Genomic DNA, 27,165 nt, shown 5'->3' with positions numbered 1-27,165 from the left:
TAGTACTTCCATTTGAAAATTGTGAATTAATATTAACTACAGCTTATCAGGCTTCCCAGGTGGTGCTAGTAGTAAAGAACCCGCCTGCCATTGCAGGAAACATAAGAGACATGGGTTCAATCCCTGGGTCAGGAAGATCCCCTGGAGGAGGGCATGGCAACCCACTCCAGTATTCTTGTCTGAGAAATCCCACAGACAGAGGAGCCTGGTAGGCTGTGGTTCACAGGGTCACAAAGAGTCGGACACAACTGAAGAGACTTAAACACATGCATGCACAGCATATTCATTAAAAATTACACATTCCACTGGCTTCTCTACAAAATTAATTCTATTATTTCTTTCATCTCTGGGGGAAATCCATGACAGTCTAAGAGAAATAGGGTCACTAAACAAACTTTTGGCTCGTTATACTTGTGAAATGGATAGAAAATTGGAAACAGTGTAATAATTCTACCTATTGTGTGTTTAGTTTATCAAGTGCATTTTAAAAAAGAAAAATGGCTTTTTCCATAGTTTTAATCAGGTATTATTAAGTACTCTAGAAGAATGCTTTGTGAAAAAAGGAAGGGCCTAGAAGCAGACTGCCTGAGGTTTAAACCTGGCCTATGGGATCTTGGACAAGTCACTTAATTTGTCCTTGGTTTCCTCATCTGTAAATGACAACATTTAGAAGGTCTGGGGGATGATTCCATAAAGTTAGATAATGTTTGGAATATTTATTATGGGTCTTGTTCATTATAAGAACTGCTGCTGCTAAGTCGCTTCAGTCGTGTCTGACTCTGTGTGACCCCAGAGACAGCAGCCCACCAAGCTCCCCTGTCCCTGGGATTCTCCAGGCAAGAACACTGGAGTGGGTTGCCATTTCCTTCTCCAATGCATGAAAGTGAAAAGTGAAAGGGGAGTCACTCAGTCATGTCCGCCTCTTCGAGACCCCATGGACTACAGCCCACCAAACTCCTCTGGCCATGGGATTTTCCAGGCAAGAGTACTGGAGTGGGGTGCCATCGCCTTCTCCATTATAAGAACTACATAAATGTTATTGTGATATATATGCTAGACCAGACTCCTTTCATCTAAAAGTAACAGAGATTTAACTCAAATTAGCTTAACTATTAAGGAAATTTACTTTCTTATGTAACAGGAAGATCACTGGTAGGACTTAAGGGGTGCTGAGTCCATAACTCTGTGATGCTATAGTGATTCATATTCTTTCCACCTGTGATCTGCAGTTCCTAAGAGTTGGCTTCAGGCACAGACAGTAGCATGGTCTTAGTAGTTTCCTTAAAAAAAAATCTAGTAGAACAAGGGAAGCTATTCCATCTAGCAGCTCTCTTTAAGCAAGGGGACTTTTCTTTGTTCTCAGATGAGTCATAAGCCTCTTACAGAACCAGTCACTAACAAATGAAATGAGAGTTCCCTTAGACTATTTAAGTACAACTTCTGGATCTAAAGATGGGGTCAGTTTTATTTTGGGGAAGAGGTGCCTTTTTCAAGATTGTGTGAACAACCTCAGTAACATAAGAACTTCCTCAGAGATTGGTGTTAAAACTATTAAGGAGTATTCTGTCTTCTTGGGAAATGTGACACATTGACATCACAAAGAGAAAAGCAGCAAGAATTAGGTCTTCCTGTCTAATCCTTAGGATGATTTCCAAAATCCCCATTTTTGTAGACTCAAGAAGTTTAATATGGGGTTTTGACATTTGTCATATTTAAAATAGGATAATTATTAAAATGTTGTTTCTTCATTATCAGTTTTTCAATTACATAATTCCAATATGATTTGCCTGAACATTCCACATTCTTTTGACCTGATCCTTACTCAGTTCAATTCAGTCGCTCAGTCGTGTCCGACTCTTTGCGACCCCATGAATCGCAGCACACCAGGCCTCCCTGTCCATCACCAATTCCCAGAGTTCACTCAGACTCACGTCCATCCAGTCAGTGGTGCCATCCAGCCATCTCATCCTCTGTCCTCCCCTTCTCCTCCTGCCCCCAATCCCTCCCAGCATCAGAGTCTTTCCCAATGAGTCAACTCTTCACATGAGGTGGCCAAAGTACTGGAGTTTCAGCTTCAGCATCATTCCCTCCAAAGAAATCCCGGGGCTGATCTCCTTCAGAATGGACTGGTTGGATCTCCTTGCAGTCCAAGGGACTCTCAAGAGTCTTCTCCAACACCACAGTTCAAAACCATCAATTCTTCGGCGCTCAGCCTTCTTCACAGTCCAACTCTCACATCCATACATGACCACAGGAAAAACCATAGCCTTGATTAGACGGACCTTTGTTGGCAAAGTAATGTCTCTGCTTTTGAATATGCTATCTAGGTTGGTCATAACTTTTCTTCCAAGATCCTTACTGTACCCATGTAATAAGGCAGAGCTGATATAAATGTCTTTATTTCACAGATGTAACCAGAGGTAGAGAGGTGAAGTGACAGTGCTGACATCCTCTGACACAGACCCTAGGCCTTTTCATTATATCTTGTGCTGTGCGTCTCCTATTTTCCTTGATGTCCTATCTCTTTAACTTGAGGATATACTTTTTAAGGTAAGAGACGTAGTGAAATAAAATTCATATTTTAAGGCAAGACAAGAAAAAATTTAAACACAGACATTTTTTCTGCCCATTTGGGCCCCCTCCCTCCCCGCTACTGTGCACTGTGCAGCTGCCTGGTGTGTTAGCCAGACCGCCCCGTGGCAGAAACACCTGCTTAGCTGTAAAGGTCATCTTTCTTCTCCTGGCACCAGAAGATGCTAGATTTTAGAAGATAGCATTCCTTTCTCAGTCCTCCAAGGGGTTACGATGACCCATCACACAAGTACATGCACATATCTTTGGTGAGTTTTATATACAAAGCCAATAATTTCCCTTAAGTAATTTGCCTAAGTAATTGCCTTAGCTTAGATATTTACTTTTGACCCTGTTCTTTTCTCAGTTTTCACATTTAATTTTTTTTTTATTTGGAGGATAATTGCTTTACAATATTGTGTCAATTTCTGCCATACAACGTTATGAACCAGTCATATATGTGTGTCAATTTTATATATATATATATATATATATATATGTATATATGCGCCTCCTTCTCACCGTCCCCCCACCCCGCCCCCACCCCATCCTGTCCTTCAGAGTCATCACAGAGTGCCAGGCTGGGCTCCCTGTTATTCAGCAGCTTCCCTCTAGCTATTTATTTTACACCTGGTAGTGTATATATGTCAAGGCTACTTTCTCAGATTACCCTCATGCTCTCCTTTCCCTGCTGTGTCTACAAGTCTGTCCTCCACATCTGTGTCTCCTCTTCTGACCCCATTAATGTTACCAGCTTGATTACTTGTATTCCGCCTATTTTACAAGACTATTGTTTCTTGCATTACCAGATTTGGGACTGAACCTCTGATAAAATGAATGATAATTAGGTGATTTGAAATATTGACCAAATATTCAATTCTGTAAGATCAATGATTGTGATAGTGTGTGATAGATCAATAATTGTAACTATGAGGAAAAGCAGCGAGAGGGAACCATTTCTTGGACCATGGCAGGCAAGTAAGACGAGCGGTCCAGAGAGTTTTGGTTACTGTTAACAGGAAGAGCACATTGAGTGGCCCACAGCAAAATCCTTGCCTGATCTGGGGGTGTGCATTCCTAGCACCTTGGGACAAATTGATCATGAGATACCCCCTCAAACCTTCATTGAAATTAATAATGAAAGGGCAGGGATTGTAAAATAAAGAATGCTGCCCATCATTCAGTTCTCTAAGAATCAAGTCTTCAGCCACTGCTGTCCCTGACCTCCAATACACCCTGAAAGGAATTCAGGGCAAGGATCAGGATGATGCACTTTGTGCTCTGAGAAAACTGGCAGAACTGGCCCTCAGAGAGTTAGAAATTTTCAGGAGAAAAATTTTTATGAACCTGGATTCTGACATCTTCCCGTACTTAGGAAAGCACTAAAATCATAAACTAAGGTATCTGCTACTTGTGACTGGCAGTAGACTTCTGCCAGGCTGTGTACTTGACTGCATATACCTGCTTTGCCAGAACCACAAAAACGCTGGACTCCCCTTTTACCTCTTTGCAACAGTCCTCAGAGCTTTCTGAGAGACTAACTTCCAGATTATAAGCCTCAGGTTAGCTCAAATGAAATTCTCTATATCTTTCTTTGAGTATTAATTTTTTGTAGACAGATGTATCTTCTATGTATTCTAATGTCTAGTATTTTAGGGTTCAGAAAATGTTTATTGATTGCAAATATTCTGCTGAAACAGAGAAAGATTAAAAATGTTGAGTTTGAGTCTTTCCTTGACAGCGATATACCTCTGGACAAAGCAATTAATCTTTGTGTGGGTCAGTCTTCAGGGGCATTTATTTACATCCAAGTAAACCCATTCTCCTATAAAGTGGAAAAGGCAGTTTGATACTTAACTTCCTCTTCTTGACTTTTTTGTGATCCTCCATAGTATGTCTCACAAATTAGACTGTATTTTAAAAACATGAAGTCATTAACATATCTGAAAACCTAAAGATCATAAAGTAAGTTAAGTATAGAAGTAAACAAAGCCAAAATCCAATCTGGCCAAAAGAAGCTAAAAAGAAAAACAAACCAGTTCAGCAGAAGCAAATGGAATTAATTACCAGCTTCCAAGCCTGGCTTTTCCAGGAGAGATGAGAACAATCAATTGGAAATAGATTAATTACCTAATCTATATAGTTCAGAATAAGATAATAGCAATAGCAGCAACTAAATCTAATTGAGTAGTTTAAGACATCTGAGACCAAACACTTCTGATCATAAGTAAATTTACTTTCATTAAATTATGTTATTTTAATCTAAGGATAATTTTCTAAATGAATTATATTGTACTGTATTCATCCACAAAAGGCCCAAGGCCCAAAGACTACAGCCTAAACCCAGATGGGTAAAGAAGTGGCATTGGATCAACATTTACCTGTCTAGAGTCATTTGAAAAATATGCTATTTGTTTTTTTTTTTTTTTTTTTTTCTATTTTCATCTTGAACTCATTCCCAAATTGTTTTGATTTTATCAATGCACTGAATTATAACCAAAGTCAACAAGGTCATCTACATGGACAGTTGCTGCAAAAGTTTTTATAGGTAATAAATAGCTTTATTCCAAAGTGCGTGGCCTGCATTCACAGGAAGAAAAATACTGACATAAAAAATATATTGGCATTTAATCAGAATATGACACTTAGAAGTAATGTGGAATGAAAATGTAAGAATAAAAAAGTTTCTTTTCAACTCATTGAAAATAGACCATAATTTGTATTATAACGCATTCTTTTATGAATGCTATTTGTACATCCAAGCAAAGTTTATAGTATCTTTTGGTGAATGAAAGAGAGAAGTTTAAGGGCTAATAAAAGGGGACCGTTTTGGCTGTTGCACTGGTGCCTCTGCTTCTGAATGAAAAAAAAAATCATTTTTTTAAAAAGACTTCTTTTTTTTGGATATGGACCATTTTTGAAGTCTTTTGTGAATTTGTTACAACATTGTTTCTGTTATATGTTGTGGTTTTTGGCCTAGAGGTAAAACCCAAAGTGGGTTTTACTATTTCTATTGTAAACATTTACTATTTTATGTAAACATTTACTATTTCTATTGTAGTAAATGTTACATTATTCAACAGATGGTTATCAAATTCATGGATTATCTAGTCCCTTTATTTCCTCTCTTTATTTAAACCTGCCTTCATTTTAGTCACCCCGCCAGGGAAAATATAAATTAAAGATGAACAAAGAGTGAACTAACAGTGATGGCTAAATGAAATTATATTGCTTGAAATACATTTTAGTCACCCATTCTGCCCTTGTCTCCTCATTTGTTGTCACTAAATTTTAATGACATGCTGAATTTCTCCTTTAGCCTTTCAGCTGTTTTGGGCGAGTAAGGTGTGGCAAATCCATTTTAATTGACAGTGGTTCTATCCCAATTAAGTGTAAACAACTCTGACAAGTTATTTTTGCAGCCAGAATGTTTTCAAAAAATATTTCTTCCCTCTGTGCTGTGCTGTCGCTCAGTCATGTCTGACTCTTTGTGACCCCATGGACTATAGTCCACCAGGCCCCTCTATCCATGGGATTTCCAGGCAGGAATACTGGAGTGGATTGCCATTTCCTACTCTAGGGGATCTTCTCAACCCAGAGATTAAACCTGTGTCTCCAGGGTCTCCTGCATTGGCAGGAGGATTCTTTGGATTCTTTGTCACTGAACCACCTGGGAAGCCTGACTAAATTTGAAATAATATTTAAGGTAAAGAGAAAAGGTATTTGAAAGTCTTGATACAATTACTGATTCCTTTTGGGAAACATATTAGCTGTAGTTTCAGCAGCATTCTCTATTATTAATCTTATTGCTGGATTTTTAAAGTATTTCTCAGGAAATGGATTAATTCATGAAATCTGACAAGATCTCTTGGCTTTATATGGTAGATAGATCTGTAAGGACTAGGGGGTTATCTGGTTATGCAAATCTTCTGTAAATACTGCCCTGAACTGTGAAAACTGGGAAATGTTCCCAGGGTAGGCAGAAAGAAGGGTGGGCTCTTACAGGAGGAAGGATGTGACAATGCTGTTTGTGATGGTTTGAATGTGTCCAGGTAGTCCCTGGTGGCTCAGATGGTAAAGCGTCTGCCTGCCATGTGGGAGACCTGGGTTCGATTCCTGGGTCGGGAAGATCCCCTGGAGAAGGAAATGACAATCCACTCCAGCACTCTTACCTGGAAAATCCCATGGACGGAGGAGCCTGATAGGCTACAGCCCATGGGGTCACAAAGTGTCGGACACGACTGAGCGACTTCACTTTCACTTTCTTTCAGGCTGCAATCAGAAGAATGGGCTAGGACTAAATGACTTTAGAGCTTTCTTCTAGATCAAGGAGCGTTTCCAATAATTAACTGTACTTGCTATTCAGAAATTTCAATCTCTATATTTAGACCCCTATATGTCCCATTGTTTATTTTCATTTAAAATTTTTTTTTAAAAATTACGATTTAATTTGGCTGTGCTGGGACTTTGTTGCTACACCTGGACTTTCTCTAGTTGCAGCAAGCAGAGGCTACCCTCTGGTTGTGGTGTGCAGGCTTCGTATTGCAGTGGCTTCTCTTGTTTCAGTGCAAGGGCTCGAAGGATTGCCGGCGTCAGTAGTTTCAAGACTTGGGTTTAGTTGCCCCACAGCATGTAGGATCTTCTTGGACCAGGGATGGAACCTATGTCCCCTGCTTTGGCAGGTGGATTCTTCACCACTGGGCCACTGGGGAAGTCTCCCCCATTTTCATATGTAACCCAGATAGGAAATAAAGCCTCTCAAGCTTCTAATAACCAAATATTATTTTCTAAGACCCCTCCTAAAGTCATGGTTTTGAGAGTCTAGAGCTTGCCTCATGATTTCTGTTAATTTAAAGAATTTTCACTCATATAGTGAAAAACCTCTCTATTTCTGCCTCTCCTTTATCCCATGTCAATTGCAGAGTTCAAAATTACTTTCCTGCCTTTTCCAAAGTCATTTTTGCCTTTCTGCCATCAAACCTGCATACCTAAACTCAAAGAGAATTATCTCTTAGGGTAACTGATCACTTTGGCAAGACAGCAGTTTATTACACATATGTTATATTTTGTTACAACAACTCTTCTTCCTCGAATATCAGCTGCAAAAGAATTTCTTCCTCTTTCCTTTTACAACCTCTCTTCCTTTAAAATTATCTTTAAAACATCGCTCCATGGATAGCAACCCATCTGGAATCATTTAGAGGTAGCCTGCTTTGGTTTATTCCAGAGTTTCCAGTTACACAGATATAGTCTGGGAAAAGGCCAAAATAAAATTCCAGCACAGATCTGTCTAGTGGCTGTTGACCATCCCTACTATTTCTGCCATGTCTCTGTTAGGGACAAAGATGAAGCTTTAGCTGAAAGGTAGCATCTAGACAAGTTAGAAATATAGGTGTCCTAAACATATTTCTATTTCAATTTTTTTACTCTGCACTTATAATCAAATCCTCATTAAGCCTATGGGACCACCTGGCACTGCTACTTTGAATGATAAATTCAGTACAGATAATGCATCCAGCTGGGAATACTTAAGAAAACTCAAATCCTTTTTAAAGTTTTTAATAAAAATAGGTTTTAAAACTTAAATGAAGATCTGTGCAAGATTTGGGTTTAATTGGATGCTGGTCTAAATTAGAAGAAATGATAGTTGAATATTTTCTTATAACTTAACAAATGCTATTGAATGGTTTCTGATTGTTTTTCTAGCCACAGCTGAGGGTAGCATTTTTCTCCCCTGGGCATATTTGAGAGTTTGCAAAGCTTTGCTTACAATAGGGGCTTAAACAATTATAGGTTTAAACTCAGTTCGTAGGACTCTGAAGCAATTATGTATTTAAATCTAAGAGTGAAGCTCTGGTGTATGCTTCAGCAATGTGGCAAATCTATAAATATATCTTTCTTTTTATTGAGCTTGCATTTACCTGCATGATGCACTCCATTTTTTCCTTGGAAGATATGTTTTTTTCCATACAGCAACAGAAAATGTTATATTCTGAGGTATGTTTAAACTTCCTTTAATTTTACTCCATTTAATCCAAGGATTAACTTTATTATCTCTTCTCTGTTTTTTCTTCCCTAAGAGCTGAAACATTTTCATGATGTTCTAAATCCTACAGCACTGAATTGAATATAAATGGAATTCCAAACAAGCAAATGCATAATCTATCATCCCTTTCTGGGGCTGCCAAATATCAAAAGAAAGTTAATTCTTTGCTTTCAGGGTTTTTACATATATATATTATTTTCACTTAGGCATTTAAAACACTTTATTAGGTTTTAGTGTTATCTGAGGCACTTCTATTTTTATATAAACAGATATGTGGAGTAAGTAGAATATTTCTTCTTATAGTTCTGCAGTTGGACCATTTTAAAGAAATACGCTTCTTTCTAAGGAGAAACATTGTTAAATGTGCTTGATTTGGAGTTGCAGGGCCAGTAGCAAATTATTCAATACTAAGCTTCCCTAATAATAGGACCAATCTCCTCATGTTAGGGAAGACGAGCTGAGACTCGTCAAAGAAAAGTGACTCCTCTAAGTTACTGGCAAAGTTCTGTGCTCTTTGCAGCATAACCTGTTGCCTCTCATCCAGAAAGCTTTCCACATTCATTGAACTTCTACTGCATGCCAAGACTATATAGGGGACATTTTGTTAAACTGAATGTTAGTTAACATGTCTATCACCTCATATATTATAATATTTTTTGGTGTATGGCAAGAACATTTCAAATCCACTCTCTTTGCAACTTTCAAGTTTATAATAACAGTGTTGTTAACTATAGTCAGCATGGTAAAGAGTATGTTGCAGGAAGGCGGACCCCTTCCAGGGCTTGAAACTGGGCTCTTGTCTAACACTCAGAAATGAATTGTCCAAGGAGACACATGTGCTGACAAAGCAAGAGATTTTATTGGGAAAGGCACCTGGGTGGAGAGCAGTAGGATAAGGGAACCCAGGAGAACTGCTCTGCCGCGTGGCTCGCAGTCTCGGGTTTTATGGTGATGGGATTAGTTTCCAGGTGGTCTTTGGCCAATCATTGTAATTCAGTCTTTCCTGGTGGTACACACATTGCTTAGCCAAGATGGATGCTAGTGAGAGGGATTCTGGGAAGTGGATGGACACGGTGTCTCCTTTAGACCTTTCCCGAAATCTTCCTGTTGGTGGTGGCTTATTAGTTCCGTATTCCTTATCAGCATCTCCTGTCATAAAACAACTCATGCAAATGGTTACTATGGTGCCTGGCCAGGATGGGTGATTTCAATCAGTGTGCTTCCCCTAACAAGTAGATCCCCAGAACTTATTCATCTTTCAACTGGAAATTTGTACCCTTTGACCAACATCTTCTCATTCTTCCCACCCCCAGCCTCTGGCAACCACCATTTTACTCTGCTTTTATGAGTTTGGCTTTTTTTTAAATTTCACATATAAATGGAATCACACAGCATTCATACAGTATTTGTCTTAATCTGACTTGTTTTGCTCAGCACCATGTCCTCAAGGTCCAGCCATGTTGTTACAAATTGTTATTGTTTTAGTTTCTAAGTTGTGTTCAACCTCGTGGACTGTAACTCTCCAGGCTCCTCTGTCTATGGGATTTCCCAGGCAAGAATACTGGAGTGGGTGGCCGTGCCCTACTCCAGGGGATCTTCCTAACCCAGAGGGAAAACCTGTGCCTTCTGCATTGGCAGGCAGATTCTTTACCACTCCACTGAGCCAATCCATTGATGGACACTTGATTTGTTTCCATGTCTTAATCACTGTGAACAGTACTGCAGTGGATGGACATGGGGTTATGAGAGCATAGGTTCTGATAACAGAGAGGCCCAGATTCAAATCTTATCTCTATTATCTACTGGTTGTTACTTATGGCCAAGTAAGCTTTTATGGAATCTCCATAGCGTGTGCACTGGCTGGGACATGAGTAGGATGCTGTGAGAGCATGGAAAAGAGGCCCCAGCAAGGCTGGGGGATGTTGAAGAGGTCATACCTGATCCTCTGCAATTGAAAGACTAATACTGAAATTTGTAGCATAATGTGTTAGATGCAGAAAAGTTTTCTTGTTCAAAAAATGTTTCTCTCTATCATCAATCATTACTCTCAGTATCACACTGCTGGAATACTTAAAATTGCCGCTGTTGTAATAACTTCTTTCAGATAAACCTTTTCTCTAAAGTACATCAATAAAATACAAGTATGTCCAAAAACTGGGGTGACATATTCAGAATATATCCCCTTGCCCTTTTTCCTCTTCCTTGTTACCTGGAGGCAGGTCAGGGATTTGGGAAAGTGAACAGGATAAAAAAGTTGTGGCAAAGAGGCAGAGAGAGAGATTTGGTGGAAAGGTTGAGCTCCAGATGCCTGGAAGGGCACTCCTCTGGAGGAGGCAGGTAGTGTGTAGTGGGTGTGAGCAGATATAGGGATAAACTTTGCTGACCGGATTGTTTTTCTGAGACCATCCCTAGAAGTGGAGACAAGTTTTCATGACAATAACTTTATAAAACATTGACAGTTGGAAACCTGAGACTATAAAAGAAGGGTTTTCCTTTGTCTATAGTTTTGGCACACATGTTTTATATTTAAAGAAAAAATGAGGGGAGAGGCAGCATGTGTACAAGTGTGGAAAATACAGAAAGTAGCTACTATGAGGAATTACCTTTCATATGAATAATATTTTGTATATTTGTCAAAACCTAAATCCAGGGGTGAATGAGAACTGGAATACGAGGAGAAACCTTTGGGAAGAAGTAGCTAACCAACCCCAAGGTTGCAGTTTTCAATGCATATGTCTTGTGACACTGCTGACTGGGTCTTAGGAAATTCTAGGATTTCCATCAGAACTCCTCATGTACCAAAGGGCACCTTGGGCCACCATGTTTGACTCAACTGTGCTCTTAGTCCTTGGAAAGCCAAATAGATAAAAGTTTGCTTCATTTCTAGCATCCTAGCATTTACACTTTGAACAAACTAGATTTCTGTCATATCTTATCAACCATAACAAATCAATGGTATGAGCAAGGCATGTTTTGGCGTCATTGTTAATATTTGATTTCATTTTCTAATAGAGATGTGCATGAGCTATACATCAATAGAGACAAATAATATCCTTATGTGCTTTACATGTTGAAATTCTATCAGATGTCTGGAGTCAAATGTACAGTAATAAAAATTGATTAGCAAAGTTGTCAGTTTTATATAAAAACAGTGACAAAAACTTTTAAATAAGTGAGTAAGGAAACAGATTGGCAGTTACTAAAATATTACAAGTGACTTAACTTGGTAAACTTTTGGAAGAATAATACATATTCTTGAAAACTTTTATATATATATATATATAGTTTCAGAAATTTAAATAATGCAAGACAAAATAAAAGGGAGTAGATAATACAATTTTAAGCATTGTAGAATCATTTGGGTATTAGCATTCATAAATAAATACAATGACATAAAAATTGCATTTAATTATTATTTATTTCCATTTAAGGCTTAAGTCTTTCACAACAAAATGTCTTCACATTTGTGAGGAAAATTAAAAGCAGAAGACAAACTGTGCCACCTGAAGATTTTCAAAGCAGGAAAATCTTAAAAATTACATACAACATCCATGAAACTCCTCTCTGATGCAGACATCATGAAGGCTCTAAAGAATGTGAACAAGCAATTATTAGGCATTGTTAGGCTGAGTAGTTATGAAGATAAGTACACATTCTCATGGAAATTAATTAGCTGAAAGTTTATTGATGCTGTATGTGATGCTGAAGTACGCATTTGGCTATTCAGCTTTCTGAAGGCCAAGGGTGAAGCTGACTGGCAATTTCAGGGATGTCTGTGAATGAAGTTAACAACCTTGCTTCTCCCAATCTGCAGAAATAAGTGCTGCTGCAGACACAAAAGTGTCTCAGAATTAATGGCAGATGAGTCACATGATGAATATGTGTGCTGGAGGCAAAGACTCAACACATTTTGGAGAAGGTGGTATTGTTTTATTTTACATTGCTGCCAGAAAGGAATCACACAGGTAAAAATTAGGATCTTAACTTACACAATGTGATTGACTGTATTCCAAACATAAATATATTCTCAAGGTTTTTCTCCTTTGCTAGTTCTAGCGACTAAAAATCAAGTTATCAAAACCTAACCAGGCAATATGTTGGAGATTTTTGCTTCTACAGTTTCACTGAACCACTTGCTTAAACTGCTCAAGAAAACTCTATAAAGTTTCAGATTCCCTGCTATTTTGGAATGCTATAATTCCAGGAATGAAATAGGAACAGAGCTAGGTAGTAGTGTTTGGGGTATCTTATAGATTATTTTCAACAATAACCTACTGGCTCACTCAGTAAAGAATCCACCTACAATGCAGGAGACTGCCTACAGTGCAGGAGACCTGGGTCAAGAAGATCCCCTGGAGAAGGAAATGGCAACCCACTCCAGTATTCTTGCCTAGAGAATTCCATGGACAGGGGAGCCTGGTGGGCTATAGTCCATGGGGTCACAAGAGTTGGACATTTTATCTATCAGCTAAGATCTTCAATGAACCCAGTGGAGGGGAGAGAAAAGTGTTTTAAGATTCAAGTATTTAAGATGATTTAAACCACGTGAGCCCTGGTGGTTCCGATGGTAAAGAATCCGCCTGCAATGTAGGAGACATGGGTTCGATCGCTGGGCTGGGAAGATCCCCTGGAGAAGGGAACATCTACTCACTCCAGTATTTTTGCCTAGAGAATCTCCCTGGACAGAGGAGCCTGGCGGGTCACAGTCCATGTGGTCACAAAGAGCTGGAAATGACTGAGTGACTAAGCACAGCACAAACCAGGTGAAGTCATTCATTAATGCACTTATTTATTTATTTTTGCAGCTAAACTTGGCAGCCATGAAGTTCATTTAGGCAGAAAACTTGAAGGACTGTTTCGGATGTATCTGGCACTCCAGCAAATTGCATTTTCTAAGTATGACTGCACTAACATGTGTCCCATCACATACGCTCTTCAGAGAGTATGATACTGACAGTAGTTTTGCCCATTAAAACTAGATGTGTGTTTGCAACTGCCTTGACCAACAGAATGTGGCAGAAGTGATGCTGTGTGGCTTTCAAGTCTACATTATAATTAGGCAGTATGATTCCATTTGCTGTCTTTTTTGTCTCCCTCTCTCTCAGCTTGTTCACTTTTCAAACACAGCCCCCATGTTGTGTGGAAGTTCTGGCCCCATGGTGAGGCTGTGCCTGTGGGTTTCCATCCAGCAGCCTAAGCTCAAGTCTCAGCCGACAGCTGGAATCAAATGCCAGATTGGTGAGTAAACAAGCCTTTGGATGATTCCAGGTGCCAGACTTCAAACTTCTAGCTGCGGCCCCAGGCCTAATGGAGAAGATACCAGTTCCCCCGGGGTGCCCTGTGTGAATTTTGACCCACAGGAATCATGGCCAATAATAAAGGACTCTAGTGGTTTTCATCCAGTCCACTCTGGAGTGATTATTATGCAGCAGCAGATCTCGAGGTAATTTTCCCACCTCTCCTGCTTGCTGGCTTTCCCACTGTAGTCAGAACACGCTTGTTCACAAACAAAGTCAATTCATGAAGTTTGTATAAAAAAGGAGGAAATTGAAATGGAGTTCTCCAAAGAGGATAAAAGGTTAAAATGGTGATTTAAAAAGTGAAGTGGTTGAAATTAACAATGAAAATATTAATATAAATCAAAACTATAAAGATTCAGAATAAAAGTAAGAGAAAAGAATAATTTTAAAAGCTAAAGTATAAAATTTAAAATAAAAATTAACAGTAATATAAAGAAAAAGAATTAAAAAATTTTAAAATGAGAAAATCCTTTCTTTGTTTCCTCCATCCTTCCCTCCCTTACTCCCTTTCCCGTCCCTCCTTTCCTTTAACAAGGAACCAATTTTCAAATAAAACCTGTCCTTATTAAAAAGAGTTAAACATATGAAATGATCAATTTTACTCATAGCTGACATTTAAATTAAAATTCCAGTTATATACATGTATGAAAACATGCATTCTCAGTTAACATCCGACTCTTTGCGACCTCATGGACTGCTGCCCTCCGGTCTGCTCTGTCCATGGAATTCTCCAGGCAATTTGGAGTGGATATTCCCTTCCCAGGGGATCTTCCCGACCCAGGAATTGAACCTGGGTCTCCTGAATTTTGCAGGCAGATTTTATATGTATATGTATATACATTTAATACTGAGGTCCGTCCTTTATTTAGACGTGTTTGTTTGTTTTTTGTTGCTGTTGTTTTGATCTCCCTGTATTGTACACCAGAACCTTATGTTTTTATTTTCTATTTTTTTAATTTATTTTTTTTGTTGAAGGATAATTGCTTTACAGAATTTTGTTGTTTTCTGTTAAACCTCAACATGAATCAGCCATAGGTATACATATATCCCCTGCCTTTTGAAACTCCCTCCCATCTCCCTCTCCATCCCACCCCTGTAGGTAGATACCGAGCCCCTCTTTCAAATTCCTGAGCTATACAACAAATTCCCGTTGGCTATTTTACATATGGTAATATAAGTTTCCATGTTACTCTTTCCATACATCTCACCCTCACCTCCCCTCTCCCCATGTCCATAAGTCTGTCCTCTATGTCTGTTTCTCTACTGTTCCCCTGTAAATAAATTCTTCAGAACCATTTTTCTAGATTCTGTATATATGCATTAGAATACAATATTTACCTTTCTCTTTCTGACTTACTTCATTCTGTATAATAGGTTCTAGGTTCATCTACCTCATTAGAACTGACTCAAATGCATTCCTTTTTTATGGCTGAGTAATACAGCTCAGTTGGTAAAGAATCCACCTGCAATGTAGGAGACCCCTGTTCGATTCCTGGGTAGGGAAGGTCTGCTGGAGAAGGAATAGCCTACCCACTCCAGTATTCTTAGGCTTTCCTTGTGGCTCAGCTGGTAAAGAATCTGCTTGCAATGTGGGAGACCTGGGTCTGATCCCTGGGTAGGGAAGATCCCCTGGAGAAGGGAAAGGCTACCCACTCCAGTATTCTGGCCTGGATAATTCCATGGACTGTATAGTCCACAGGTTGCAAAGAATCGGATATGACTGAGAGACTTTCACTTTCACTTAACATTCCATTGTGTATATGTACCACAGTTTCTTTATCCATTCATCTGTCAGTGGACATCGAGGTTGCTTCCATGTTTTAGCTATTGTAAATAGTGCTGCAATGAACAATGGGATACATATGTCTTTTTCAATTTTGGTTTCCTCAGGTTATATGCCTAGGAGTGGGATTGCTGGGTCACATGGTGCTTTTACTCCTAGTTTTTAAAAGAATCTACATACCATCTTCCATAGTGGCTGTATCGATTTACATTCCTACCAACAGTGCAAGAGCATCCCCTTTTCTCCACACCCTTTCCAGCATTTATTCTTTGTAGACTTTTTAATGATGGCCATTCTGGCTGGTATGAGGTGATATCTCATTGTAGTTTTGATTTGCATTTCTCTAATAATGGGCAATGTTTAGCATCTTTTCATGTGTTTCTTAGCCATTTGTATGTCCTCTTTGGAGAAATGTCTGTTTAGGTCTTTTCCCCACTTTTTGATTGGGTTGTTTTTCTGACATTGAGTTGTATGAGCTGCTTGTATATTTTGAAAATTAATTCTTTGTCAGTTGTTTCATTTGTTATTATTTTCTCCCACTCTGAGGGTTGTCTTTTCATTTTGCTTATAGTTTCCTTTGCTGTGCCAAGGCTTTTAAGTTTTTTAAAAGCTTTTAACAGGTTCCCACTTGCTTAAGCAATAGCACCCCACTCCAGTACTTTTGCCTAGAAAATCCCATGGATGGAGGAGCCTGGTAGGCTGTAGTCCATGGGGTCGCTAGAGTCGGACACGACTGAGTGACTTCACTTTCACTTTTCACTTTCATGCATTGGAGAAGGAAATGGCAACCTGCTCCAGTGTTCTTGCCTGGAGAATCCCAGGGACGGGGGGAGCCTGGTGGGCTGCCGTCTATGGGGTTGCACAGAGTCGGATACGACTAAAGCAACTTAGCAGCAGCAGCAGCACTTGCTTACTTTTGTTTTTATTTCCGTTACTCTAGGAGGTGGGTCATAGAGGATTTTGCTTTGATTTATGTCATTGAATGTTCTAACTGTGTTTTCCTCTAAGAGTTTTAAAGTTGCTGGACTTACATTAAGGTCTTTAATCCATTTTTGAGTTTATCTTTGTGTGTGGTGTTAGGAAGTGTTCTAATTTCATTCTTTTTTACATGTAGCTGTCCAGTTTCCCCAGCACCATTTGTTGAATAGGCTGTCTTTGCCCCATTATGTATTCTTGCCTCCTTTGTCAAAAATAAGGTACCCATAGGTGCATGGGTTTATTTATTGTCTTTATATCTTGTTCCATTGGTATATATTTCTGTTTTTGTGCTAGTACCATACTGTTTTTGATGACTGTAGCTTTGTAGTATAATCTGAAGGCAGGACGGTTGATTCCTCCAGGTCTATTCTTCTTTCTCAAGACTACTTTGGCTATTTGGGGTCTTTTGTGTTTCCATAGGAATTGTGAAATTTTTTGTTCTAGTTCTTTGAAAAATGCCATTGGTGATTTGAAAGGGATCTCATTGAATCTGTAGATTGCATTTGATAGTATAGTTATTTTTACAATATTGATTCTTCCTACCCAGAAACATGGCATATCTATCTATCTGTTTATGTCCTCTTTGATTTCTTTCATTAGTGTCTTATAATTTTCTGTGTAAAAGTTCTTTTGTCTCCTTAGGTGGGTTTATTCTTACATATTTACTTCTTTATTTTGCAATGGTGAATGGTATTGATTCCTCAATTCCTCTTTCTGATTTTTCATTGTTAGTGTATAGAAATACAAGTGATTTCTGTGTATTGATCTTGTATCCTGCAACTTTGCTAAATTCACTGATTAGCTCTAGTAATTTTCTGACACTATCTTTAGGGTTTTCTATGTACAATATTATGTCATCTACAAACAGTGAGAGCTTTACTTCTTCTTTTCCTTCTTCTTTTCTTGGATTCCTTTTATTTCTTTTTCTTCTCTGATTGCTGTAGCTAGGACTTCCAGAACTATGTTGAATAATAGTGGTGAAAGTGGACACCCTTGTCTTGTTCCTGATCTCAGTGGAAATGCATTCAGTTTTCCACCATTGAGAATAATGTTTGCTGTAGGCTTATCATATATGGCCTTTACTATGTTGAGGTAGGTTCCTTCTATGCCCATTTTTTGAAGAGTTTTCATTGTAAATGGGTGCTGGATTGTGTCAAAGGCTTTTTCTGCATCTACTGAGATGGTTATAAGGGTTTATCTTTCAATTTGTTAATATAGTGTATCATATTGATTTTCATATATTGAAGAATTCTTGCATTCTTGGAATAAACCCAACTTGATCATGGTGTATGAGCTTTTTGATGTGTTGCTGAATTCTGTTTGCCAGAATTTTGTTGAGGATTTTTGCATCTATGTTCATCAGTGATACTGGCCTGTAGTTTTCTTTTTTTGTGTTGTCTTTGTCTGGTTTTGGTATCTGGGTGATGGTGGCCTCGTAGAATGAACTTGGAAGTGTTCCTTCCTCTGCAATTTTTTGAAAGAGTTTTAGAAGGATAGGCATTAGCTCTTCTCTACATGTTTGATAGAATTCTCCCGTGAAGCCATCTGGTCCTGGGCTTTTGTTTTTTGGGAGATTTTTGATCATAGCTTCAATTTCAGTGTTTGTAATTGAATTGTTCATGATTTCTATTTCTTCCTGGTTTAGTCTTGGAAACTTGAATTTTTCTAAGAATCTGTCCATTTCTTCCAAGTTACCCATTTTATTGCCATATAGTTGTTCATGGTAGTCTCTTATAATCCTTTGTATTTCTCCATTGTCTGTTGTAACCTCTCCTTTTTCATATGTAATTTTGTTGATTTGATTTTTCTCTTTTTTTCTTGATGAATCTGGCTAAAAGTTTGTCAATTTTGTTTATCTTCTTAAAGAAACAACTTTTAGTTTTATTAATCTTTAGTATTGTTTCTTTTATTTCATTTTCATTTATTTCTGCTCAGTTCTTTACAATTTCTCTCCTTCTACTAATTTTGAGAGTTTTTTGTTCTTCTTTTTCCAGTTGTTTTAGGTGTAAAGTTAGGTTGTCTCTTCAATGTTTTTCTTGTTTCTCGAGGTAGGATCGTGTTGCTATAAACGTCACTCTTAGAACTGCTTTTGCTGCATCCCGTAGGTTTTGAGTAGTCATGTTTTGATTGTCAATTGTTTCTAGAAATTTTTTGATTTCCCTTTTGATTTCTTCAGTAACTTGTTGGTTATTTAGAAACATGCTGTTTAATCTCCATGTATTTGTGTTTCTCACGGTTTTTTTCTTGTAATCGATATTTAGTCTCACAGCATTGTAGGCAGAGAAGATGCTTGATGTAGTTTCAATTTTCTTAAATTTACTGAAATTTGATTTGTGACCCAAGATGTGGTCTATCCTGGAGAATGTTCCATGTGCACTTGAGATGAAGGTGTATTCTTCTGCATTTGGATGGAATGTCCTGAAGATATCAATGAGATCCATGTCATGTACTGTATCATTTAGGACTTGTGTTTCCTTATTAATTTTCTGGTTTGATGATTTGTCCATTGGTGAGAATGGGGTGTTAAAGTCTCCTACTATTATTGTGTTACTGTCAATTTCTCCTTTTATGTCTTAGTGTTTCTCTTGTGTATTGAGGTGCTCCTATGCTGGGTGCATAGATATTTACAATTGTTATGCCTTCTTGGATTGATCCCTTGATCATTATGTAGTGTCCTTCCTTATCTCTTGTAATCTACTTTGTTTTAAGGTTATTTTATTCGATATGAGGATTGCTACTCCAGCTTTCTCTTGCTTTCCATTTGCATAGAATATATTTTTCCATCCTCTAACTTTCAGTTATATGTATCTTTAGGTGAAATGGGTTTCTTGTAGACACTATAGATGGGTCTTGCTGTTTTATCCATTCAGTCAGTCTGTGTCTTTTGGTTAAAGCATTTAATCCATTTACATTTAAAGCAATTGTTTATATACACTTCCTATTGTCATTTTCTTAATTTTTTGGTGTTGATTTTGCAGATCTTTTTCCTTCTCTTGTGTTTTTTACCTATATAAATCTGTTAAGCATTTGTTGTAAAGCTGGTTTGGTGGTTTCTAAAGCTGACTGACTGACTGAGTGTTAGTTCTCTAGTAGGCTAGGGTCTTGGAGTCAGTGTTCCCACTCCAAAGGCTCAGGGCTTCATCTCTGGCCAGGAATGAAGATTCCACAAGTGGCTTATTATGGCATTAGTTCAGTTCAGTTCAGTTCAGTTCAGTCGCTCAGTCATGTCCGACTCTTTGTGACCCCATGAACTGCAGCATGCCAGCCCCACCCCCCCACCCCACCCCCCGTCCATCACCAACTCCTGGAGTCTACCCAAATCCATGTCCATTGAATCAGTGATGCCATCTAACCATCTCATCCTCTGTTGTCCCCTTCTCCTGCCCTCAATCTTTCTCAGCATCAGGGTCTTTTCAAATGAGACAGCTCTACACATCAGGTGGCCAAAGTATTGGAGTTTCAGCTTCAGCACCAGTCCTTCTAATGAACACCCAGGACTGATCTCCTTTAGGATGGACTGGTCGGATCTCCAAGGGACTCTCAAGAGTCTTCTCCAACACCACAGTTCAAAAGCATCAATTCTTCAGTGCTCAGCTTTCTTTATAGTCCAACTCTCACATCCATACATGACCAATGGAAAAGCCATAGCCTTGAGTAAATGGACCTTTATTGGCAAAGTAATGTCTCTGCTTTTCAATATGCTCTCTAGATTGGTCATAACTTTCCTTCCAAGGAGTAAGTGTCTTTTAATTTCATGGCTGCAATCACCATCTGCAGTGATTGGAGCCCAGAAAAATAAAGTCAGCCATTGTTTCGCCATCTATTTGCCATGAAGTGATGGGACCAGATGTCATGATGTTAGTTTTCTGAATGTTGAGCTTTAAGCCAACTTTTTCACTCTCCTCTTTCACTTTCATCAAGAGGCTCTTTGGTTCTTCACTTTCTGCCATAAGAGTGGTGTCATCTGCATATCTGAGGCTATTGATATTTCTCCCAGCAATCTTGATTCCAGCTTGTGCTTCCTCCAGCCCAGTGTTTCTCAGATGTACTCTGCATATAAGTTAAATAAGCAGGGTGACAATATACAGCCTTAATGTACTCCTTTTCCTATTTGGAACCAGTCTGTTGTTCCACGTCCAGTTCTAACTGTTGCTTCCTGACCTGCATACAGGTTTCTCAAGAGGCAGGTCAGGTGGTCTGGTATTCCCATCTCTTTCAGAATTTTCCACAGTTTATTGTCATCCACACAGTCAAAGTCTTTGACATAGACAATAAAGCAGAAATAGATAAATGAGCTTAAAACAAATATCCAAAAACAAGAAACCAAAGATGAATCCCAGACAAATGACAGGTACAAAATCAGGCAAATGATAATTAAAATAATGGAATATACACATATGAATATATACCCATGAGCAAAGTGAAAACAGTCCAACAAAAATAAAATACAATAGATTGACCTGTTGAACAAAGGAAATAAATTATATTTACTAGCTAAGAACAAAAGTAACTAAAGCGCAAACTGGAAAACAAAACTAAAGCAAGGTGTCAAGTGGAGAATAAAGCAGTGAAAATAAAACTAACAAAATGTTGAGAGGAAAGGAAAGAAAAAAAAAGAAAGAAAGAATAGATATGCAAAGTTAAATAGAGGTACATGAAGAAGATTTATATACATTTAAGGTTAACTGCAAGGGGAGAAGAACAGTACGAAAGGCAAACAGAGTAATAAATATAGAAAAAATATGATAAGTTTAAAAAAATTAAAAATTAAAATTATAAAAAAGAGAGAAGAAAAAAATGGAAAAAGAAAGAAACAAGGAAACAAAAGGAAAACTCCACAGAACCGCAAAAGCCAACGTAGAGGCAGAGGTTTATAGCAACATAAAAAGTGTGACTGAGTGTACAAATATATACACCCATAAGCAAAATCAAAAGAGTCAATCGAAAATAAAGTATAGTAGATTGACTCAGCAAACAAAGGAAACCAAAAATTATATCTACCAGAACAAAACTAACTAAAGCACAACTGGAAAACAAAACTAAAGTAAGGTGCCAATTGGGGAATAAAGCAATGAACATAAAACTAAGAAAATGTTGACAGGAAAGGAAAGAAAGAAAAGAAGGAGAGACTAGATATGCAAAGTTAAATAGAGGTACATGAAGAAGATTTATATACATTAAAGATTAAATGTAAGGGGAAAAGAACAGCAGGAAAAGAAAAGGAATAAATATAGAAAAAATATAATAGGTTTAAAAAATTAAAATTAAAAAAAGAGAAAAAAAAGGGAAAACACAATACTGCAAGAGCAGAGGTTTATAACAACAATAAAAGATGTGACTGAGAAAAAAAAAAAAACTCAAAAGCTTAATTAGATTTCATAGTGCCAATAAAATCAACAACTATGACAGAGAGGGGAGGAAAGAAAGAAAAAAAAAAAAAGAATCCAAAAGAATCTACAGAGCACATCAAAACATAAGAATAATAAATGTTTTCCTTGAGTCACTGCTGTTAGAGTCCTTACCCTTGCTGGGAGTCACAGTCCACTTCACCTCCCTAGCATTCCCTCCAACACTGTGCTGATCTCTGGGCCTGCTGTGGCGGCAGCTCAGATTCTATTCTGGTCCTACTCCTATGTGTTCTTGCTTCCAATGTTCACAGCTATCAGAACTAGTGTGTTTTCTTTTGTGGGAGCTCTCAATGACCATTTATCTATTCCATAGACATAGAGTCTGCTTAGTTGATCCTGTGGATTTAATCTGCAGCTTCTACAGCTAGTAGGAAGGTTTTGGATCTTATTCCTTAGCTACACTGCCCCTGAGTTTCAATTGTGGTTTTATTTCCACCTCTGCATGTGAGTTGTCCATGGGGGTTTGCTCTTGAGGCTGCCCTGGAGGATTTGGGTTTGCCCCTGTGAGGGCCAGGTGTGGAGGTGGTGCAGCTGCTTGGGTCGCAGGGGTTCTGGCAGCACCAGGTACTCAGGGGAGTTGGTGGCTAGGGCAGCAGGAAATATAGTGCTCTAGAAGTGTATGGCAACCTGTATTGGCCAATACGCTTGAATATTCTTGCCTAGAGAACACCCCGCCCTGATGGAGCAGCCTGGCAGGCCATAGTCTACAGGGCCACAAAGAGCTGGACACTACCAAAGCAACCCTTTGTGCATAGGTGCAAGACTTCTTTTTGGCCTGTGGCAGCTCTGCCCCAGTGAGAGTTGAGTGTGAAGGTGGCACAGCTGCTTGGCTTGCGGGGAACCTGGCAGCGCCAAGTGTGCAGGGACATGGACTGCCTCTGCTGCAGGAGTTATGGCCCTATCAGAGTCTTTTCTCAAGGCTCTTGTAGCTCAAAGAAGGGTTCTTTGGCTAATCTTACTAAGTAGCTCCACCCATTCAGGCACTTAGAGGGCTTTCTTGTCTGGGGCCCTTATCTGTTGTTCCGCACATCAGGCACATAGAGGGCCCCCCTGGCCGGGATTCTATTCTGTAGATCGGTGCATCAGGCACTTAAAGGGGCACCCTGGGTGGGGCCCTACTCTGTAGTTTGGGTGCATTAGTCACTTAAAGGAGCACCCTGGGTTGAGTCCTGCTCTGTAGTTCAGTGCGTCAGGCATTTGATGGGCCAGCCTCTCTATTGTTCAGCTGCTGTTGCTGGTATGTGGATGGAGAGAGAGGCTATGGTGATGGCTCCACCCCCTACACATGACTCAGCAGTATTGCCTTGCTTCCATGGCTGCCAGGCTTTCCTCCACAGGCATTTCCCACCACGATCTCCTCCCTCACCTCTCCTCAATCTGTCTCTGCACTCAACAGTACCCCTCGCCCTGGGATTGCTCCACAATCTGGAAACTCCAGCTCCCAGCCACTGCGCCTTCCAGGGGACCTGCATCCCTGTCCAAGGTATGTATGGCTGCAGCAAGGACTATCTGATTGTCCTTCCATTTAGGCTGCCACAGAACAGCTGTTTTACTCTTAGCCTTAAATGTTTCTCCTCTAACTCAGACAAATGCCTTGATGTGGAGATCGGACCCCTGCTTCAGTTCCCCACCCGCCAAGGGCGAGTCCAGTCCTACTAACACTCCTTTTTTTCCCCCTAGCTCCGTCATCCTACTGAGTTTCATGCAGTTCTATATATTCTTTTCCGCTGGTCAGGTACTCCTCTCCGCTCTCAGCTGGTGTTCTGCATGCACTTCTGTGTCTGAAGTTCTACTCCTGATGTATCCGTGAAGAAAGACGTACTCCACGTCCATCTGCTCCTCTGCCCTCTTGTTCTCTTTGACTTCCTTGCTTTTTACTAGATGTTCTTTTTCTATGCCAGGATCCCATCCAGGCCACCACATTACCTTTAGTTGTCATGTCTCCTTACTTTCATCTTGGCTATGACAGATTCTCACACTTTTCTTGTTTTTGATGTCCTTGAAAGTTTTGAGTACAGTTTGAGTATTTTGCAGAATATCTCTCAATTAGGTCTGATCTTCCTTCTCATGATCAGAGGAAGGAAGGGGAGGGACACCACAGAAACAAATAATCATTCTCACCATATCATATCAAAGATATATCCTATCAACACAATTTATCCCTACTAATATTAGTCTTGATCACCTGGATGAGGTAGAGGTTGTCAGGTTTCTCCAAGGTAAAGTTACCCTTTTCCCTAGAGTTTCCACACTCTGTTCTCTGGAAGGAAGTTGCTATGTATATCTTGCATTTAAGGAGTTCTATTCCAGGGGCTTCCCTTGTGGTCCAGTGGTTAAGAATCTGCCTGTCAATACAGGGATGTGGGTTTGATCCCTGGCTGGAGAGCTAAGATCTCACATGCAACTAGCCTGTGCACTACAGCTACTGACCCCCATGTGTCTAGAGCCCATGCTCCGCAACAAGAGAAGCCACTACAATGAAATGTCTACACACCACAACTGGAGAGTAGCCCTCGCTTGATGCAGCTAAAGAAAAGCCTACACAGCAACAAAGACCCAGCACAGCCAAAAATAAATAAATACACAAAAATTATTTAAAAAGGAGTTATATTCACCTCCTTGAGGGAAGTGAGCTACATAAATGTGGAATTCTTCTGCATAGATTTGTATTTTCTCCTACATTTATTTGGTATTCAATTATGTATTTATACTGGTATGGGTTCAGGTATTTATTTTATACTCTGGGTTATAGTCCAATACTACTTTATTTTGTTGCTCAAATTATTGCATCTTTGACTATTCCAAGCTCCTTTCAGTTCAGTTCAATCTCAGTCGTGTCTGACTCTTTGCAACTCCATGGACGGCAACATGCCAGTCTTCTCTGTCCATCACCAACTCCCAGAGCCTACTCAAACTATGTCCATTGCGTTGGTGATGCCATCCAAGCTCCTTTAGTTGGCTTCATTGTCCTTCTACATATACACATCATTGTGTTTTTACCTTTTTTTTTTTAAAGGCACTTTCTCACTTTCTGAAACTGCAATATGCTCCAGGCTCATTTGGTGTATTTTGTGCTCCCATTCTAGAATTAGTCTTTTCCCCAAGGAATCCTAATTTCTTTTGTTGGAGAATGGATATTATAAACCACAACTTGGGTGCTAGGTGTAATTGCTACTGGGATGTTATTGCTTCTTGGATCTTTCAGTTGACAGAGCAAGGAAATATATGTGTATACACTAATCTGTGCATATACATATATCTGAAAATATTTCTATAATATATCCATCTGTATCTATATTAAGCTAAACATCAGTTTATACTGATATCTCCAACTCTAATCCATTCCCATGCAGATCATTCTAGCCTTCTTCTCTTGCTTCTTTGTAAGCTCCCACTCCTACAGTGACAGATGGTTCCAACCATCCACCATCCACTTGTTAACTCTCAGTATACTTGCAGAGTGGTTTCAGAATAGGAAATAACTTGTCAACTAGAGTGTAATGCTTATGTACAATTTGTTTTTGCTTTCAATCTTAGTCTCCCCTCATTTTCAAAGTTACGTAGATCAGCACTTTTCCTTCCATTCCCTCCAAGGACGTTGTTTCACATATTTGTAATACACTTAGATTCTTTTGTCACATACCACATTCCATCCAGGGATTCCCTGATCTTGTAAATTTTAAAAAATTTGCAAGATGTTTACTCTGAAAAACACTATGGTGTTTGACACAGGTATAGTGTCATGTGTCCACCATTACAATGTCACAAAGAGTAGATTCATCACCATAAGTCTCTTCCATGCTTCATGCATATAGCACCCTATGATATAATTTAAAAGGCATCTAGAATATTTGTAACTGTTTTCTACTTATTGCATTTGTATTTTGTTCAATACTTTACACATTTTATTATCATTCTTGTTCTTCTAGAGTTACTATGTTTTTTCTCCCTCTGGCTTCTTGGATTTTTTCAAGGTTCTTTCCTTGTCTTTGATTTTCCACAGTATGAACATGATATGTATGCCTAGGTTTAAGCTTTTGCTTGTTTGCTTTTTAATCCTGCTTGGTATTCACTGAGTTTCTGGATATGTGGTTTGGTGCCCATTATTAATTTTGGAAAGTTCTTGATCATTATTACTTAAAATATTTCTTCTTCTCTATTCTGTCTCTCTTTCCTTCTGGTATTCTAACTATGTGTACCTGTATCTTTTCATATTGTCTCATAGTTATTGGATGTTCTCTATTTTTCTCTTTTTTTTGTCCTTGTTTTTCTTTAATTTTACTTTGGGAAGTTTCTATTGTCCTATATTCAAGCTCATTGATTTTTTCCTTAGCTGTCTAGTCTATGAATGTTCCCATCAAAGGTATTCTTTGTTTCTTCAAGTGTTTTGACTTCTAGTATTTCCTTTTGATTCTTATAGTTTCCATCTGTCTGATTACCACCTAACCCATCTATCCTGACATGTGGTCTACTTTTTATATTAGAGCCATTATAGAAAATACTTTTATATTAGTCATCGTTACCTTAATTTTTTTGTTTAATCACTTCAACATCTGAGTCATATATAAGTCTTCTTTTTTATTGCTTTATCTGGCACAAGGATTTCAACTCCAAGTGGGAAAACTAAAGAAATGAAAAATAGAATAAATAAGGATAACACATTTCCATTACTTAAGTACAAAGACATAGAGATAAATGTTTAGTAAAAAAGAAAAAAGAGATAAATGAAAAGATAACACAGGGTGATAGAGTGAATACTCATGTGCTTGTGCTCGTGTCCAACTCTTTGTGACCCCATGAGGAGCCTGCCAGGCTCCTCTGTCCATGGGATTCTCCAGGCAAGAATGGTATAGGTTGCTGTGCCCTCCTCCAGGGGATCTTCGTGACCCAGGGATCAAACCCAGGTCTCCTGCATTGCAGGCAGATTCTTTACCATCTGGCCACAAGGTATCTACAGTAGATCCTAATTCCTGTAACTTGTGAATATTACTTTACATGATAAAAGAGATGGATTAAGTTAAGGATTTTGAGAATGTAAATTATCTTAGATGATCTGGGTGGCCTCTAAATGTAATTCCA

General features: G+C 38.8%; 1 long non-coding RNA gene across 3 annotated transcripts in view; it reads left to right on the top strand.

Moving 5' to 3' along the window:
* Window positions 1-27,165, top strand: part of LOC139186217 (uncharacterized) — a 259,129-nt gene that overhangs the window by 22,196 nt on the left and 209,768 nt on the right. For all 3 annotated transcript variants that reach the window (XR_011569770.1, XR_011569769.1, XR_011569771.1), the window contains exons 2-4: window positions 13,423-13,513; window positions 13,723-13,855; window positions 23,483-23,569. This is a non-coding gene — a long non-coding RNA (uncharacterized lncRNA). The remainder of the gene's footprint in view (window positions 1-13,422; window positions 13,514-13,722; window positions 13,856-23,482; window positions 23,570-27,165) is intronic.

Source organism: Bos indicus, chromosome 12 (genome assembly GCF_029378745.1).
Source record: "Bos indicus isolate NIAB-ARS_2022 breed Sahiwal x Tharparkar chromosome 12, NIAB-ARS_B.indTharparkar_mat_pri_1.0, whole genome shotgun sequence".
Classification (NCBI taxonomy): Eukaryota; Metazoa; Chordata; class Mammalia; order Artiodactyla; family Bovidae; genus Bos; species Bos indicus.
This window is presented reverse-complemented; position numbering and strand designations above follow the sequence as displayed.